This window comes from Euleptes europaea, chromosome 4, assembly GCF_029931775.1.
Source record: "Euleptes europaea isolate rEulEur1 chromosome 4, rEulEur1.hap1, whole genome shotgun sequence".
Lineage (NCBI taxonomy): Eukaryota > Metazoa > Chordata > Lepidosauria > Squamata > Sphaerodactylidae > Euleptes > Euleptes europaea.
Window position 1 is genome coordinate 119863230 of NC_079315.1, and position 6489 is coordinate 119869718.

At 41.3% G+C, this 6489-nt stretch overlaps 1 protein-coding gene across 1 annotated transcript in view; it reads left to right on the plus strand.

Moving 5' to 3' along the window:
- Positions 1–5852, plus strand: part of CELF4 (CUGBP Elav-like family member 4) — a 748518-nt gene extending 742666 nt beyond the window's left edge. Inside the window, exon 13 of the mRNA XM_056848895.1 lies at positions 5082–5852. The gene's annotated coding sequence lies outside the window, so the exon portion shown is untranslated. The remainder of the gene's footprint in view (positions 1–5081) is intronic.
- Positions 5853–6489: the final 637 nt, after the last annotated feature.

Consider the following 6489-nt stretch of genomic DNA (forward strand, 5'->3'; position numbering starts at 1 on the left):
GGTGGGTGAGAAGGGGGGTTGTACATCACAACGATTAATTGTCGTACGTCATCTGCCAAAGGGAGCTTTGACTTTCAAAAGCTCATCCCCTGAAAATCTTGTAGGTCTCTAAGGAGCTCCTGGATTCGAAACTAGCTCTTCTACTGCAGACCAATACAGCTACCCTCTGACACAACAAATAATAGTTGTGATGTACAAATGACACAAGTAACCTTGGCATTGATCCCGAACACCGATGTAACATGGCAGCGGAAAACACACAATGACGCCAATGCTCGTCCTTCCATGACCACCCACGCAACTGTCGTTTATGATTCCACATACCTATGGGTTAGGGAGGCTACGAGGATTCTGGACCCATATCGAATGGAAGATAGGCCTATGTCACCTTTATGTTTGCTTTAATTGGATGGCTTCAAATATTACCTCTGGGTTGAAATTTTACTGTGCAAATATGGAACCAATCTTTGAGCGTGCGGGAGAACGAAGGGGAGGTGGGCTTCAGTTGGTTGCAGAGGCTGAAGTGGTCGAGGAAGAAAAGATTATTGTTCCCCCAGATAGTTGTGCCCTTCTCATGTGACTGTACTTTACAGGGCCCTGTTACAGAGAACATGGCGTAGGCAGGCAGCTGTGACTCTATCATAACCACCACCTTCTTCCTCTTTGATTTCTTGATGCCCTGGGGATGAAAGAAACCATGAGGTCTCAGCTCCATCCAAGGCCCTGGCAGAGAAGGATTGTCTCCCACAGTTGAATAGAAATAGCCCATTGCTGTTCTAGCCTGCAAGCACGGGCACAGTTGGGGCTAGATTGTTTTTCAACCCAACGGGATTGGTCGGAGGCCAATATATTTTCCAGACTTTGCAAAGCAATTTATCGGTGTCTGCTGTCATCCATCCGACGCATGCTTCTTTCAGCCGTCACGACATATTGTTCTGTTATTGGTCACTGTTTATTCTGTGTCCACATGAACTGTTGTATATGTCGGTGTGTCTCTTGCTAGGCCTCCTCCATTCCTTTTTTATTTTTAAAGAAAAATTATTTAAACCTTTCTTTTGTTTCTGTTCAGCCTTTCTTTGTTTCCCCCTTATTCGATTGTGTGTCCATTAGAGCTTTTCGGAACGATGCTGTGTTTGGTGCTTATTTTTTTTTCCCTTTCTTTTAAACTTTCTTTCGACGGTTTTTTCCTTTTCTTTTCTTTTTTTGGTTTTAATCTCTACCTTCCTTCCCGACTCCCCTCCTTTTTTCCAAACTATATATAAATATAAATATATATATACATAAAAAAATCTTTTCTTCTTTTGTCATTCAATCAATTTTCCAACAAACTCAACCACGAGCCAGTCAAAACCACCACAGTCTCGCGCTGAGCTAGGAAAAAAGTTCACGTAATGACAGGAAAGTGGAGAATACAGCCCCCCCAGTCCGTAAGTTCCAATCAACTCGAAGTTGAAAGTGTGACATGATGGGGCCATGTAACGACGCTAAGAAGTGGTTGCATGACATGCCGTCAAGTTTCGTGCAGGTGCCGTGATTGAAGCATTTTTTCTTGGATGTTGTATCAGTTGATGATTGGCCAGTCATGATCACATGTGCCTTTCTTGACTATTGTGCTGCCACGGTTTTTTATTGCTGTGCTCATTTTTATTTCTCTTTTTATTATTCGTTTCGTTTTCTTTAGTGCTTGCAGTGGTTTCTTTGTTGTTTGATTTCTCGTTCAGCGGTTTATGCTTCTCTAGATATCACGTGGAAGGGGGAAAAAACACGAATTCCTAATTCTTTAGGGGGGGGGGAAATGGGATTGTTATAAATGTATGAAAAAATTTCTAGTTGGAAAAGGAAACGGGGGAAAATGTGTGATTGGTATTTTTTGCACTCTAAAATCTTGTGTTTTTTTAATGGATAATTGGGGGCCTTTTTCAATTGGTTTTTCTTTCTTTCTTTCTTCCTTAAGATATCTCTAATCCCTCTCCAAAATTCAAACAGTTAATCACAATAATCTTACAAAAAGAAAATAGCTGTGTTCCAAGCAAGCTAGAAAATAAAAGCCAGCGGCTTCTAACGTGCCTTCCCAGAATTCCTAATTTTAAGGTTTTGCAGCTCAACGTCTTTTACTAAAGCCATCGTTTTGGGGAAGGGGAGGGGCATGCTATTTGGAGGAGACAAAAAAACAACAATCCTGACTCAAAAGTAAAATGCATTTTTTTTCCTTTTGTTTGGTTACAACTGAAAAAGGGTCCTGGATGAGTGTTTTCCTTTTTTGATTTCTTCTTATATTCTTCTTATTATTTTTGGTGTTGTAATTGTTTAGACTGCTGTGTATGGTTTGCTGTTTGTTCAATCAACAGTGTGGAAAACCTGCCAGCATGGTTTGATATAACGCATGACACTTCTCCCGCAGAGGAGAGCTTTTACGGTTTCTAAGTTTCTTGATGTAATAAATCACCAAGTGTATAAGAGAAACCTGCTTGCTAGCAAGAGATAAGAGCTAAGCCATAATGATTAAGCATCCCTCTTTAAATGTCAAGTTTAGTTGGATCATGATTACATTTTTTTTTATTTAAGAAATGTTAGCTTTACTTTTTTATGTTTCTTTTATTGCAAAGAGAGAGAAGGTTTGTTCCAACCCATTTTAGTTTTTTTTTTCCAGACCACCAGTACAAAAGTGTTTTTTTCTGCCATTTGCAAAGGAAAATACTTTATTGGCCAATCTGCTGTCCACAGGAAGTGGAAGGGGTCCGTCTGCAGTTTTCTCCTTATATGCCATAGAGGCACAACACTGTAGACTGTGATCTGGCATAGAAACGAATGTAAGAACCTAAGAAGAGCCCTGGTCCATCCAGTCCAGCATCCTGCCTCACACAATGGCCAAGCGGTTCCTCTGGAGGGCCAACAGCAAGGCATATATGCCAAGGCCTTCCCCTGCTGTTGCCTTCAGGCACTGGTATTCAGGTCAACTGCCTCCAGACATGGAGGTTCCCTTTAGTCACCATGGGCTTGTAGCTACTGATAGACCTCTCCTCCATGGAGCTGTCGAATCCCCATTTAAAGCCATCTACACCTGTGGCCATCGCATTCAGATTTGACAGGTGTGGAGTTAGAGCCAAACACCATAACCGGTATCAGGCTCAATAGCAAGGGCGGGGGGAAACCCAGTGATTATAAATGTTGAAATCAAAAGAATTATAGAATCATTTAGTACAACCCCCTGCACAATGCAGGACATTCACAACTACCTCCCCCCACACTCCCAGTGACCCCTATTCCCTGTCCAGAAGATGGCCAAGGTGCCCTCCCTCTCATCATCTGCCTAAGGTCATAGAATAAGTATTGTTGACAGATGGCCATCTAGCCTCTGCTTAAAAACCTCCAGGGAAGGAGAGCTCACCACCTCCCGAGGAAGCCTGTTCCACTGAGGAACTGCTCTAACTGTTAGAAAATTATTCCTAATGTCTGGACGGAAACTCTTTTGATTTAATTTCAACCTGTTGGTTTTGATCCGACCTTCTGGGGCAACAGAAAACCACTCAGCACCATCCTCTATATGACAGCCCTTCAAGTACTTGAAGATGGTTATCATATCCCCTCTCAGCCTTCTACAGGTTTGAAACCCACCGGAATGCTCCTCAAAGTCATTCCAGTGTGTAACCATTAAAGACAGGAAGATTTTGGCATGTGGCTACTTCCCAGAATGCCCACTTTACTCCAGAGCTCTGAGACAGATGCAACAACACACTTGCCAATTTTGGACATGGTTCTCGGAAGAATCCGACTTCATGCAATTGAAGGGGAGTGACTTGGGACTGCTCTTGCAGCCAGAAAATGTAATGTGGAAGCACTATCCTTTCAGCAAACCCAGAAATGCGAGAATCTAGAAGAGCCCCAAGAGCCCAGTATAAAGCACCACGGCAGTACCAAGAACCCACACACCTTCCATAGTCAGGGCTGCCAACTTGCAGGTGGTGGCTGGAGATCTTCTGCTGTTACAACTGATCTCCAGGCGACAGAGATCAGTTCCCCTGAAGAAAACGGCCGCTTTGGCAATTGGACTCTATGGCATTGAAGTCCCGCCCCGCCCCAAACCCTGTCTTCCTCAGGCTCTGCCCCCAAAATCTCCAGGTATTTCTCAGTCTGAAGCTGGCAACCCTATCCATAGTCCTTCGACATGTGCGCACTTGTTTGGGTGGCATCTTCTCACATACTGGAGTGACAGGGACACCTCACCCTGGTGAATAGGGCAATGGTGGGAAAGTTGGCAGGGCTCCTCCATAGAGATAAATAGCAAAATTCACAATAGAGATTCTGACCACGGCCACTTCACTATTTATTCTCTGTGGGGGAGGATGGGGGCAACCCCTTCCAGACCCCATAACTACGCTACAAATTTGGGGGCTCTACCTCAAAAAATGCCCCCTCGGGAGTTTCACAAAGCCTGGGTAATAAACCCCAAAAAAGCCAAATACTTAAATGGTTTTTTCGGGGATTTTAATTTTGGCTTTTGCTTTCTCCCCAGGTTTTGCCATTTGGTAAACCCAAATCCGAAATTTACTGAAATGGCTTTTTTTCGGGGGGGTTTCGGTTTGGGTTTATCATTATGCACAGCCCTACTGGTGAATCCTGGCACAAGTAAGGAGCCATAAAAATCAGGCTGTGTATGTATGTATGTATTACACAGTGTTCTTTCTGAAACATTTCTCTTTTTTTATTATTATGATCAGGGGTATCTTGTTAGTTAGCTGACACTGCCCTGTCCCCCAGAAAGTCAATAGGAAAATATTACACCAGGAATGGGAGATGGATCTTATCATTGTCATTATAAAAACCACTTTAGGGGTCTGATCCTGAACCCATTAAGCAAAATTGAATTTAGTTTCCACAATGGGAACAAGATTGTCTTGGGAGCAGGTCTTCTTCAAAATTTCTTTATTTTTAGGTATGATCTTTTGAACCTCTCTTCCTTCGTCAATTTTCTCTGTCATTCTTCCTTTTCGTTTCCTTTTTTTGTTTGTTTTTAGGATTTTTTTTTCAATTGTAAGCCTGTGTTGGTTTAATCTGCAATGATCTTCTTCATCTCTTTTTAGGGCATCAGCTGAATGGGCCGCATTTAGAGAAATATACATATATATATATTAAATAATATATATAGGAACGAGAACTGTTGGATTACACCTTTAACATATCAGCAAATATCAGTCAAGCCGAAGACTTCAGATTTACTCTCTTTCTGATTGTTGAGACTGTAAACAATTTCTTCAAGAAAAGTAACCATCAGCTGGGTCCGGAGGACAATGCTTGAAAAATGAAAAAAGTATAACAACAAATCACAAGAGCAAGACCGACTAGGATTTCTGCAGAACACTGATGTCACCACAGCGACTTTTCTCCAAACAGGAAATGCAAACCTTGATACTGACAAAAGGAGTGCCTGTTTGCCACCAAGGATGCGGTTGCTATGGAGACCCCACGGCAACCAGTCACTGAGCATCTATCTGTCATTCCTTAGCTATATAGGGACCAAAGGACATAACTTTTTATCGCAAACTTGTAGCTGTATGTAAATTACAGAAGTTCTTTCCTTTTCTCTTGAGCTGTTCCTATAACAGTTTTTGAGAGCAATTATATGAAATATGTAAAAATTGAAAAAAAAATGCTTAAAAACGCTTTTAACAAATGGCAAGATAATAGTTCTTTGATACTTTGGAGGATCTTTGGTTATACATTAATTAGAGTCTATGAAACTTTCATATGGTTTTCTGTATAATATGTATGGATCGGGTGGTTAAAAGGGCAGGTAAAGGAGGGTTATCTGTGAAAAGCAAAAAAAAATTAAAATAAAAAATAAAAAAAAAAAACAGATCGGTGGACCAGAAAGTTAAGAAGAAGGAAAAAGAACTCTGATACAAAGTAGAAAGTGAACAAATTTGTAAATGCTTCTGACTCCACCCCCTTTAAATTCTAATAGTTGTACAGAATTAAAAAAAAAGTTTAAAATACCTATATTAAGGGGGGGGAAGGATTAGACAACATAAAAAGCAAAAAAAAAAGCAAAAAAATATATACATAGAAGTTAGCATTAATGCTAAAAAAACAAAGATGTTGTAGAACTGTAACTTTTGTAGAGTTTAGATTGAAATCAGTTCCTGCTCTCAGCCAATCGCTGTTGAAAGCTGTGTCTTATCGGGGAGGGGGAGGGGCAAAGGAGACGATGGCTTAACATGGCAGCTTTTTTAACTGCAAGCATTCCAGCTAGTAATAAGTAAAGAAATAACCTACTAAGCCAATGAAACAAAACTCTCAATTCCTGTAGACCACGCAAACGGAAAACGAGCGGCCGTCTTCTGGCGAACGGTCCAAAAGTCCGTTCAAACTTGACGAAAGGCAAAAACGAAGCCACAGCTAAGATGCTTTCATATTTCCATGAGCTGTTGTAAGCAACCTCCCGTCATCTTTCGCTTCAGTAGATTCCATATTTGCTCTAGAATCCTTCAG